Source organism: Zea mays, chromosome 9, assembly GCF_902167145.1.
Source record: "Zea mays cultivar B73 chromosome 9, Zm-B73-REFERENCE-NAM-5.0, whole genome shotgun sequence".
In the NCBI taxonomy this organism is placed as follows: Eukaryota; Viridiplantae; Streptophyta; class Magnoliopsida; order Poales; family Poaceae; genus Zea; species Zea mays.
The window spans coordinates 61,511,049-61,523,410 of NC_050104.1; positions in this window are offsets into that span (position 1 = coordinate 61,511,049).

The window sequence follows — 12,362 nt, forward strand, 5'->3', positions numbered from 1 at the left end:
ATCGGGGTGACCACTATACCCTACTAACGAAGCAATCGGCTTAAGTCGGCAACGGCTTAAGGCGGAGCGACATGCTCACGCTTACTTTAACTCGGGGTGACCACTATACCCTACTAACGGAGCAATCGTCTTAAGTCGGCAATGGCTTATGGCGGTGCGACATGCTCACGCTTACTTAACTCGGGGTGACCACTATACCCTACTAACAGAGCAATCGACTTAAGTTGACAATGGCTTAAGGTGGTGCGACATGCTCACGCTTACTTAACTCGGGGTGACCACTATACCCTACTAACAGAGCAATTGGCTTAAGTCGACAATGGCTTAAGGCGGTGCGACATGCTCACGCTTACTTAACTCGGGGTGACCACTATACCCTACTAACAGAGCAATCGTCTTAAGTCGGCAATGGCTTAAGGCGGTGCGACATGCTCACGCTTACTTAACTCGAGGTGACCACTATACCGTACTAATGGAGCAATCGACTTAAGCCGGCAATGGCTTAAGGCGGTGCGACATGCTCACACTTACTTAACTCGGGGTGATCACTATACCCTACTAACGGAGTAGTCGGTTTAAGTCGGTAATGACTTAAATCGCCACGACACACTCGCGCCTACTTAATCCAACACAAGCACATTTGCAATTACTCATCTTAGGGCGACCTCTATGTCCCGCGAAATACGAAGAAATTTCAAAACCCTCATACTACATTTACTTCTGCGATTGTAGATACTGTTGTATTCTAACAACGGGAAAACAATAACGGCATTCAGTACTAAAAAGTGTTTTCTAACAAAATATCCGAGCACACTAACCACATATTCAAAGCATTCAGTGTTTCTATTTAGTAATGTTCTTCTCAGGAGCAACCGACGATTAGGGACGACTCAAAGAATTAGGAGCGGCATTCACGTCTGCCACTATGTCGTCAGGAACAACCACGCCGGGTCTCCTCATCAGGATTCGCCCCGCGCAAATGGCTTTGTCCATAGCTCTGTCGCGCTGGGCCCTCGGAGTAGCGGAAGTGTCTTCAGCAGCCTTGACAGCCAACCGAGCAGCTTCTAGCTCCTGGACGACTGATCTCTTGGAAGCGCGCAGATCCTTGATGATAGTATCCTTGCTCGACACCAATTGCCTAAGGCGAATCATATCATCCAGGGACTCTTGCAGCTTATAACGATGATTATCCAAGTCTTCCATGGTGAAACGATGGCTCCTCTCCAAGATAGTCAACGAATTGTTGGCGTCGCAATATAACTTGTCAAGGTTAACAGGGGAAGTTGCAAGGGCACAGTTTTCCTCCTGCAGACAAGAATCAGTTTCTCCAACGTCAAGCAGGCACTAAGAACACATCAGATAAAGCCAAGTAAAGCTTAATTCATTGGTCACCTTTTCAGAGTCGAGCTGAGCATGGAGAGTGGAATTCAGCGTGTTGGCATCATTCAGAGAAGCGGAATCCTGGGCCAAGTCCGTCTGACCTTGAGAATATTTCTCCTCAAGATCAGAATACCGTCGGGCCATATCTATCAAGAAAACGGTCACACAAGGGTGTTCAGCTAAAGAGCAGATTAGTCAAGCAGCCAAAGAAGAAACAAAGGGCACTAACTAGCATTCGCCATCTCCAAATCAGATACCCGCTGCCGAAGCAGCACTGGATTCCAAGGTGTCAGAGACAAAGCTCAATCTGGGATAGAGGTACCCTGCAATCTCAGCTGACTAGCCATCTCGTCAACCAATGCCTGACATTAAAAACAGATGAGTATAAGAACAGTAGTCCACCTGGAGTATAGTCAAACCAGAAGAAACCAAATTACCTGAAGGTTGGAGAAAAACGAAGGAACCCCTAAATCATGGGAATTCAATTGGTGACTTGATGAAGGATTACCAACCGAAGCAATTCGCAAGGCATCAATGGGGACCAACTCAGTGTCATCAGCGGAAATCAAAATTTTGTCATCAGGAGCGCCGACCTCTAAGGCGACTTCCGGACCCAAAGCTCGTGCTGCTGCCATGCAACCAGAATGCGGAGGAGAAGAACCTACATGAACATCCATGGAAGTATGAGAGGGAGAACCCACTCGGACACCCTCGGGGGCTGGGTCATAGCTCGTGCTACCCATCTGAGCTGGATCATCTCCGGCAACACCCTCGGGGTCTGGGCAAACGCTAACACCATCCTTGAGGACCGAGCTCTCTGTGGTAGCCACCTCTAAGGCTGAAGGACCTTCAACAACTTCCATGGGAACGGAGCAATCCAGATCAGCCTCTCGGCTATTAAGACCGCGCTCCAAGGTCGACGAGGCACGAGATGCTGCTCGGGATAACTCTAACCCGGCATCAGGCACATCAGCGCAAACTTCCATCATTCCACCATCTGCCGGCTCTGACAACATATCTTCTGCGACCTTGTCTTCGAGAGTCTGATCAAAATTTGTCAGAGACAACTCTTGCAGACCAACGAGAGCAGACAAAGCTGGAGAAGGAACACCACTACTCTCCCCGCTGGCTATGTAGCGCCGGCTGTTCTTCCGAATAAAGGGAATTTCCTCCTCCTCTTCCTCATCTTCATCAATAATGCGGACGGTACACCCATTGGGATCAACTTTGGCCAGATTACACCCATTGGGTTCAACATCATCAAGGTCACACCCATTGGGTTCAGCATCAGTCGGGTCACACCCATTGGGGTCAGCTTCAGCAAAAACCGGTACTGGCACTTCCTCAGCAGCAGGAGCAGAAGGGTCGGCATCCTGATTCAAGCATGACACTCGATGAAGACATCTCTTTTTCTTCTTCTTCCCCTCAGCAGGAGAAGTTGGAGGATTGGTTCGGCAAGGACGCTTCGAGCGAATACTATCAGACCTCTGAGTATCCAAAGCTTTGCCAGACTCGGGGATGGGTGCTACAACCAGTGTTCTTGCGGGGGCTGCATCAGAGGAATCTTCAGCCAACATATCCAGCATGGCACTTATTTCTACGTCACTCAGATTCAAAGGCACCTCGAAATGAATCTGTTTCTCATCATCGGGGATTTCGCCAAGTGAAGCAACCAAAGCCTCAACCTCTTCGAGAGAAGGTCGCACTCTATGACCCAAACCGCTATCACCAGTAGGAGGATTTGACACAAAACTGATGAAGGCCTTGGAAGGAGGAAGATTCCAGGCTGAGTATGCAATAGGAGCACCGACATTAGACACCTTGCCTCTGAGTATCATCTCAAGCCGGCTCACCAAATCCACAGCAAGAATCGTTCTGTTGGTAACCCGGGTTGAATCAGCAAGGCCTCGATACAGATAAGCTGGATACGCTCTGTCTTTTAGTGGTTGAATGTTCTTGGAAACAAAATCGATAACCACAGCCTCGGCAGTCAGACCCCTCTCCTTCAACAATCCAACCTCGGCAAGCAGAGCCCCGGCCTCAGCTACCTCCAGGTCTGTGGGGGATTCAGTCCAGCTTGGAGTGCGAACATCTGGCTGTCTCCCTGACCGAGGGGGGAGGGAGTTCCTGTGATTCTCCACGATAAACCATTCCATGCGCCATCCTTTGATGCTGTCCTTGAGTGGGATGTAGAGGTACTCGGTTTTCCTCCCACGGCGCATCTCCAAACTCACACCCCCCACGAGCTGGTGCTGCCCCCCGGCCATCCCAGGCCGACAGTGATACAAATACTTCCATAAGCCAAAGTGTGGCAGAATACCAAGGAAGGCTTCGCACAAATGAACAGAAACGGAAACTTGAAGAATGGAATTGGGATTCAGATGGGTTAGATTCAAGTGATAGAAATCAAGGAGACCGTGGAAGAAAGGAGAAATGGGAAGAGCAAGGCCGCGGATGAGAAAAGGAATGTAAATGACGGATTCGTGAGTGTCTTCTGTCGGAACAGTGACCCCACGACAGATCCGCCAAGAACAGAGTTCCTTCGGAGGAAGGACTCTGATAGACACGAGATGGAGAAGATCGGATTCAGAAACAACAGACATGTGGTTACCTGCGAAAAGCAACTGGCTGTTGGGATCGATGGGAGGAATGATTGCGACAGACGAACTTTGAGTCTTCTGCTTGGGCGCCATCTCAATCTTGCCGACGAGCGGAGCGGAAGCAATATCGCAAGAGAACAGAGAAGGTCTAGATGTAGAAAAGCAAGATTAGGGCTCAGAATGCAGAGGTATACGACAGTGCAGTATATATAGGGTTTTCCCGGGCTAGACACCATTTCTAAAAAGTGCCTAGTCATCACCCAGCTGTTATTTCTAAAACACTGGCGTGCCATGTCATCACTCGACCATTATTTCCAAAACGGCCGACGCGGCCCAATATAACTCAGCTGCTATTTCTAAAAACGCTGACGTTATCAGACTTCACTCGGCCATCGTTTCCAAGGCGGCCGACGTGGTTCGTTGTAACTCGGCTGTTACTTCTAAAATGCCGACATTGCTAGTAGTCACTCGGCTGTATTTCTAAAAGCAGCGACGTGGCTCCAAAGGGCTCGGCCGTTACTTCTAAAACGCCGACATCGCCAGTAACCGCTCGGTTGTCATTTCTAAACCACTGACGTGGCCTGTTATCACTCGGCTCTTACTTCTAAAAACGCCGACATCGCCGGTAATCACTCGGCCGTTATTCCTGAAAGCGCTGGCATAGCAAAGAAGGCAATCTAAAACGTGACTCGATGATTCTAAGTCGTTACTCAAGCGTTACATCCAAGAACAACATCTGCAGTAAGCATAAATAGGATCGATGGTCGACGGAACAGCAGAAGGATGCACACAGAATGGGGCAAAATTCTTCTTCATTATATAAGGGAAGCATTACCAAACTTAAAAATCAACTCATTATGAGCTGATTTTCTCCCCATTGTTCAATACTCTACACTACTACATTACATTTCGCTACACTATACTACTAACTACTACTACATTATTTCACTAATACTACTTCTACTACTAATCTATACTAACATTTAAAACCAGTGGCGTCTAGCCACTGGCCTTGTTGCTGCCCCTGCTGCTGCCCTTGCTGCCATCGCCGCCGTCGCCGCTGCCACCCTTGCCGCCGCCGTCACCGCCCTTGTCGTCGCCTTCGCCGCCGTCACCATTGCCTCCGTCGTTGTCGTCGTCACCGCCATCGCCGTCGCCGCCGCCCTCCTCAGACGAGTTCGAGGAGTACTCCGACTCATCCGAGCCCTCGAGCCCGGCGCGCTCGATGGTCTGGATGTAGGTCCACACCTCTGCGGCGATCCCTGGGAGTCGTCTGAGTCATCAGACGATGCCGGGGGAGAGGCATGGACCGGTGAGCCCTCTGACTCGGAGGAGAACTCCTCGGTCCTCCTCCGAGTACTCCGAGTCGCCAAAGTCCTCCGAGGGAGGAGTCGGCTCACGCTTCCACTTATCGCCAGAATGATGCGAAGAACTACCACCCTTCTTGCTCTTACCCATGGCGGAGTTGAAGGAAAGTGAAGAGAGTAAGCAACAAGCAGCAGTAAAAGATGTGAAGACGCCGGAGAAGCAAGAACACTATTTATAGAAGAAGAAGGCAACCGCTCACCTCCTACCACGACCACCGAACAGTCGCAAAAATTCAATATGCAATTCAAACCGTCTAGAGACACGTCAGGCGGTTGACACCGTTCCACGTAACACGACACCCATTGGGAATCCAGTCAACTGCTTGGGCGATATGATTACACCCGCGGTTACGTCAAGTTACTACTCGGAAGCAGTTTGCTAAACGCTCAGCGCACTAAGCCATCCCTTGCCTACACCCATTGGGGGGGACGTCCAGGAATTTTCAATAGGTTTTACCATGCAGTCACATCCATACAGTATACACAATGAATACCTCAAGATAGAAGGAAGATATCAACAGGGATCAAAGGAAAGCCAAATATAGCTGATGAGGTACAAGTCTAATCGACAGAAGCATTGAAGCACGAAGTGATATGAAGACTAGCCAAAGGCCATCTATCAAACGTCCAATCAGTCGCAGATCAAATAAATTGCAAGACCTAGCAAGATATGGACAGATCTCGTGCTCGATTTTGAAGACAAAAACGAATGCTGATCTCTAAAGCATAATGTTGATGATATAATGCTGATCTCTAAAGCATTCGACAAAAGGAAAGGATGATTTCTAAAGAAAAAAAAGACAGCATGAGATGAAGACCTTCGAGCGGATTATTTTCAAAAATCCACTCGAAGCTCGGGGGCTACACCCATTGGGTGCACCTTCGGTGCACCTAATGAATCATCTACCCCGAGAGGCAGAATGCTAACCTCTAAAGCATAGGGTGAAACTAAGACAAGGCCGACTTCTGAAAAAGCACAAAGGGAAGATAAAAGTGATTTTTGAAGACTTAAAATGAAGACCTTCGAGTGGATTATTTACAAAAATCCACTCAAAGCTCGGGGGCTACACCCATTGGGTGCACCTTTGGTGCACCCAATGAAATTCGGGTCCTAAAAAATTAAAATGCTGACCTCCAAAGCATAAACTCAAGACAGAACACCGAGTCTTGAAGAGTAATAATGGAAGAAGACAATAAAAGGTCGCTTTTACTAGGTCACTCAGAGTTCAGGAGCAATAGCCCGGCAGACTTACTTTCGAATTATCCCTTATCAAAATTAAAAAAAAAACTGCAAGCTGGACCTTGGATCTTTGGGCCGGTTATTTCAAAATCAACCCAAAGATCGGGGGCTTATGGGTACGGATATCCCCCGGGTCCACCAGAAGGATAAAAGACCTCACGAAAGGCCCGTGGGCCCAATAATTCACGAGGTCATCCCTTCGTGGCCCTGGGAAAGAATGCCTAGTGAAGCGGATCGACACAAGATCAGATCGACGCAAGCCCAGACGGCCCGACGAATTCGAGCAGTGATCACAACAGTGACCCGACCTTTCCGCGCAGGAACCTCGTACATCAGAACCGAGCGAGGATGGGTCGGCTGAATTATAGGAAGATAGACTTAGTCAGTTCACTATTAATTAGGCACACGTTGTTATCATATCCACATGTAATGCCCCACGGTCGAGTATATAAGGCCTAGGGGGCACCCCTTCAAAGACATCGACCTCACTACTTAGCCATCCACCCGACTCTCTACGTTTCCAACATTAGAGAACCTCCTTGTAACCCACCACATAAAGTACTCACGCCAGGACGTAGGGTTTTACGCATCTCAAAGCAGCCCGAACCTGTACACAACTGTCCACTGTCTCTCGTGCATCTAGCGCGAACCATCGAGCTACAGTCGGTAACACCGTCCTACTCCAAAAAGCACCTTGAGGGGCAACCCCGGGTGCACGGTCGGACCCAAAAACCGACACCAGGGGCCTCGGTGCAAACCGGTTTTCCATAAACCTTTAAGTTTTATTCTTTTAAATGTGTACAGAACTTGCAAAATTCATAACTCAAGTTTTATCCAACCAAATTTGATCAAACAAATTTTACTAGGTCCTAAATATTATGAACTATTTAGGAAAAATAATAAACACCCTGATTTCTGCAATACCTTTTGAGTTTTAATTTAAATAATTATATTGCCCAAAACTAAATAAATGAAGGAAAAATAGAAATACTTTTGGACTGAGGGTAAAAAAATTTAGAGACATACCTAACTACCAACTACCTTGTTTAAAAATGTTAAACTCATCAATATACTAGATTAAGGAAGAATTAACCACCAAAACTTGTTTTGGTCCAAACCTTAAGAAAATGAAAAAGGGAAATTAAATTAAGAACCTGAGAGCAACCACATTTTTCCTAGCTTTCTTAAGTAACAGAGTTCATAAGAAAATTTTGTTGAATCCTCTGTTAGTACAAAAGAAATGCACCACATTTAATTTCATAAAAACAGTAAGAACTTAGAAAAATCATAGAAAAACAATCATAAGGAGAAACCACCCCAATCCTTGGGATACTTATTAATATGTTAGTTTAAATCTAGGAAAAATATAAGTTTTGTTGTTTGACATTTTTCAAATGACAAGTTAGTTATAAGTGCCTTTTTGACATTAAACTTTGGAAAATCACAACTAAATAACCAGTGGGTCACTTTCTGTGATTTTTGGCACAGAGACCTATTATCACCCATAGGTGTTGGCAAAAATAAATTTTAGTACAGAACCCGCACCTAAATTAAAGCTGTAGTACAAAGTGACTACCTAACCTCACTTTTGTTATTTGTTCCCGAGGTTTACCTTAATGAATTCTAACCTCAAATTTGTAGAATAAACTATAGAGACCAATGTTTACCCACTGTAATTTTTGTAACATTTTTGGAGAATTCTAAATCACCATGGTAGTTCAAGAGCACTCAAAATAAGCATAAAAAGAAAGTAAAAAAAGGGAGTTGTGAAAGAAATTACTAATATATAACTAAATCTCTCTGAGAGTCCAATAAAACATAAAGGGGATGATTAAAATTTTAAGTTCACTCAAGACCCTAAGATAGGTGTGTATAGAACACATAAGGCACCATCCGATAAGGAAACCCTAGTTTACCCATTGTTTTAATATTGTTTCACCATACCTAGTATCGACTAAATTGACATGTCATTAATACACATGTGTCTTATTCATTGCATTCAATAGACTGTAATCTCGCTGACGGAGAGTACATCCTCATTCCAGAGCAAGGAGTTACTTAGGAGGTAGTCCAGGAGCCAGCACCAGAGCCTGCCCCAGCTTTGGAAGACAAGCCCCGGTTTTATGCATAACCATTTTATATTCTATTTTACTGCACTTAAGGTTTGTAGGCTTGTACTGTGCACTTAAGTGTAGGAGTTGACTGAAACCCTAGTTGCATGAACTCAGGATTCCCTTTGAGATGGATACTAGTATGCTAGGTCGAGTAGCTGCTTTACTAATTAGGGATCTCGGTAGAAGTCGAGTGATTTTTCTAGCACTCGCGCGAGGTCTGGAATTGGTTGTATCCATTTTTATATCATAATGATGATGGTCTGTGGACAACGATCCATGGGGATGCGTTGTCTACTTGACGGAAATGAATAATGATTAAGGTGTGGTACCGTGTGTCAAGCGTTTGAACGTACTAAGCATATGCCGAGAAATATGGTAAATCGGTAAGTCTAGTACCTGAGTGAACCTACCCGTAGACTTTACTCCTCACGCGACCTGAGACGTGGTCTCCCATTCCGGTTATGGTGGGTACATGTGTGGTGACTGCACGACGGCAGTCGGGGTCAGTGAGGCATTGTACGCCAAGGCGGTGAGCCCTGTTCTGTTGCCAGGGAATCGATGGGGACGGTTGATGTGGGTGGGGACGGAGTGCCTCGCCACGTCGTGTGTCTAGGTTTACCTTGCAAGGATAAAAACTCGATTCGAATCGTCTGCTTCTCGCAGCAAATGAGACTGCTTGATCCATGCTGCTACATTGAGTACACTACAACATATATGGCCTTCTATGACGATTGTAGGATGACATTAAATAAATTCGTCATTAAATCGATTGGTTTATGACCATTTCTACCAGACAACCAAGCTTAGTGACAAAAATCAAACAACTGTCATTAAAAACGTCATAAATTATTCAGGAATCACGTTTGTGACGATATCACGTGACAATTTGCATTTGTCGTTCAAAAGAATTCATCATAACTTGTTGTACATCATGATTGTAATGATATCAAATGTCAGTGCCTATATGTCATAGATATTTAATCTATTTTTAGAAAAGAAACTTTGTATAACCCATGTTTGTGCTTAGGTTCCGTAGCAAGGTCACGCCATATTGGACATGGAGTCATGTATGATATTGTGAATCTCATTTCTTGTTTTCTTTATATAATAAAAAATTAAATTAGCATATAAAAGGCAGTACGCATATACGTCATAAAAGTGTATCATCGTCCATATCCACTGACGTAAACCATATATTGAATGTTGAGTTAAAAAAGGAATTAAGTAATGATGTAGGCTTAAAAAGTATGTAATTTCAACATTATTAATATATTTAAAAAATAGGAAACAAAAAATTAATGATAGGTTCAGAATAAAGCTTTAACCTTCGCCCGTTAAAATTGTACCCAAACCTAATGCTTACAGACCACAACACTCCCCTCCCCCTCGTTTCCTAGGGTTTCACAGCGACGCTTCCCCACCACCACCGTCGTGGAGATGCAGACCCTCGTGCCCTCCACTACGGCTTCTTCTGCAAGGCCTATGGCACCGAGATCGGTGAGACGTTGTGCCCGGAGATCTTGTGCGAGGAGAGCGCCATCCACAAGGTATTCGACATCCTCGCCGCGTAGCTACTCCGCACCACCGTCGTCTCCTCCCTCACTGTAGCGTCTCATGCCTACAAAGCAGCCTCGCTCCACCTGCCGCCGCTGGCCGGTCCACCCGTTCTATAATCCTTACCTTTTCATTCTCGCTCTGCAGGCTCGTTCCACCCACCACCGTTGGCCGGTATGTACCCAGATTTCTTGGGTTTCTTCGGTTGGTTTGCAGGTGTGCTCAAATTTGGGTGGCTGAGAAGGTGGTTGGGCGAGACTTCTTGCCACCCACCTTGTTTATGTTTGTGATTTACTCGTGTTTTTTCCCTCCCATTAGGTCGACGATGGTAGCCATAATCTATACCAATATATAATAATCATATAACATAGCGCTTGTTGTTGAAGAATTGCGCTTGATAATGAGTCTTTGAGGGGCAAGCCCTGATTTTTTGGGTACTTCTTGGTTTTAAATGTTAGGTCGTGCAATTCTCTGTAGCTGTATGAGCATTTGGAGCCTCATCCCTGGACAAGGTGATATGCACGAACCTTTTTTTGCTACAAAATTTACACTTCAAATAGAAGCTCATGTTCACAGGAATTAACTCTCTTATGTATAACAACATTCTAGGAGTGTGGATGCTTATTTGTGCTAACTTGCAGCGATGACAGGTACACTGACATAATTCTTGTTTCTATTTTTAGGGGGCGATTTATTCATTGGAGTAAACTGCATTTAGGTTGCACAAGATTCAGTTTTGCTTAGACCATCAGATAAAGTCAATCATAGCATTGGATCATCTAAAAATTATATTTATATGGATGGTCAAATGTGAGGTATGCTCAAGATTTATCTTATTAAATTTCTTGGATGTTTATTGGCCTACTTCAGCTCTACTAGCGCATATTTTGACTTCAGATTGGACATGAGAGAGACTGCAAATTTGTCTGATGCAAAAAATTCATCGATAGAAGACCATTAATAGTATGAAGAGGTCGATAGAAGAAAATAACAACCTCCTTCATCATCTATTATACTTCAATCGAGACCAAGTGCCTCCATATTATGTCTGCTTAACCACTATAGGATCTATAGTCGTATGGCGGCCATAGAAGATAGTTACAGTAGCTCTGAATGTGAAGTGATACGATCATTTTCAATTATCCTTAATTTTTATCACTTTCAGTTGAAGTTATAAGATTGGCTTTGGATTTTAAGTTAAAGGATTTACAGATATATGTATTGAAGTTATATGCTTTGATGAATGAAATATTTGTGTTCAACATATTCATACAATATTATTGTTGTTGTACTGTTCCATGATGATATGAATTCATATGATGTGTTCCATCTGATGACGATATCTATCACAAATGCTTCGCCACATCATTTGCCACGTCATTACATTTTATGATGAAAGTATTTGTCACAAATGCTTGCCACATCAGCTACCATCGCCTCCCAATTTATGACAAAATTCTTTGTCACAACAATTTTCCTACGTCATCTGTCACGTGGCTTGCCACATGATCAAATCTATGACAAATGTTTTTGTCATAAAGGTTTTGCCATGTCACATACCACGTCATTACCATTAGCCATGTGGCAATGCATGGTAGTATGAACTGTGACGTTTTCAGAGTGACTTATGACAAAATAGAGTGTCATAGATTTAGTGACGAATCTGATGTGCGTCATAACATCTATGACAATTTTTTGATGATCGTCATTATGGTCTATTTAACACGCACCTTCTATGACGATGACCTTTTCGTCATAATGGCGTCACCAAAATACAATATGTGACAAATAAACACTAGTTAGTGACATAATTACAATGTCACAGAAGGCCTAAAAGGTTGTAGTGGTAATAAGTGGAAATGAGTTGATTGGCAAAAGATGTTGATTGCTAAAAATGTTTGATACCATGTATGAGTAGCTAGGTACTCATCTAGTTTAAAAAGAATCATACTAAAACTTGAAAAGCTAAAACTTGATTTTAGATTCAGCTAGTGCTTTTGGCAAACCAAACCCTTCAGCCAAACAGCTGCATGTCTAGAGGTAGAGGAGTATACACCTCACACCGGGTAAGTCTAGATGAGTATTAGTATACTCAGCCTTGCCTCCA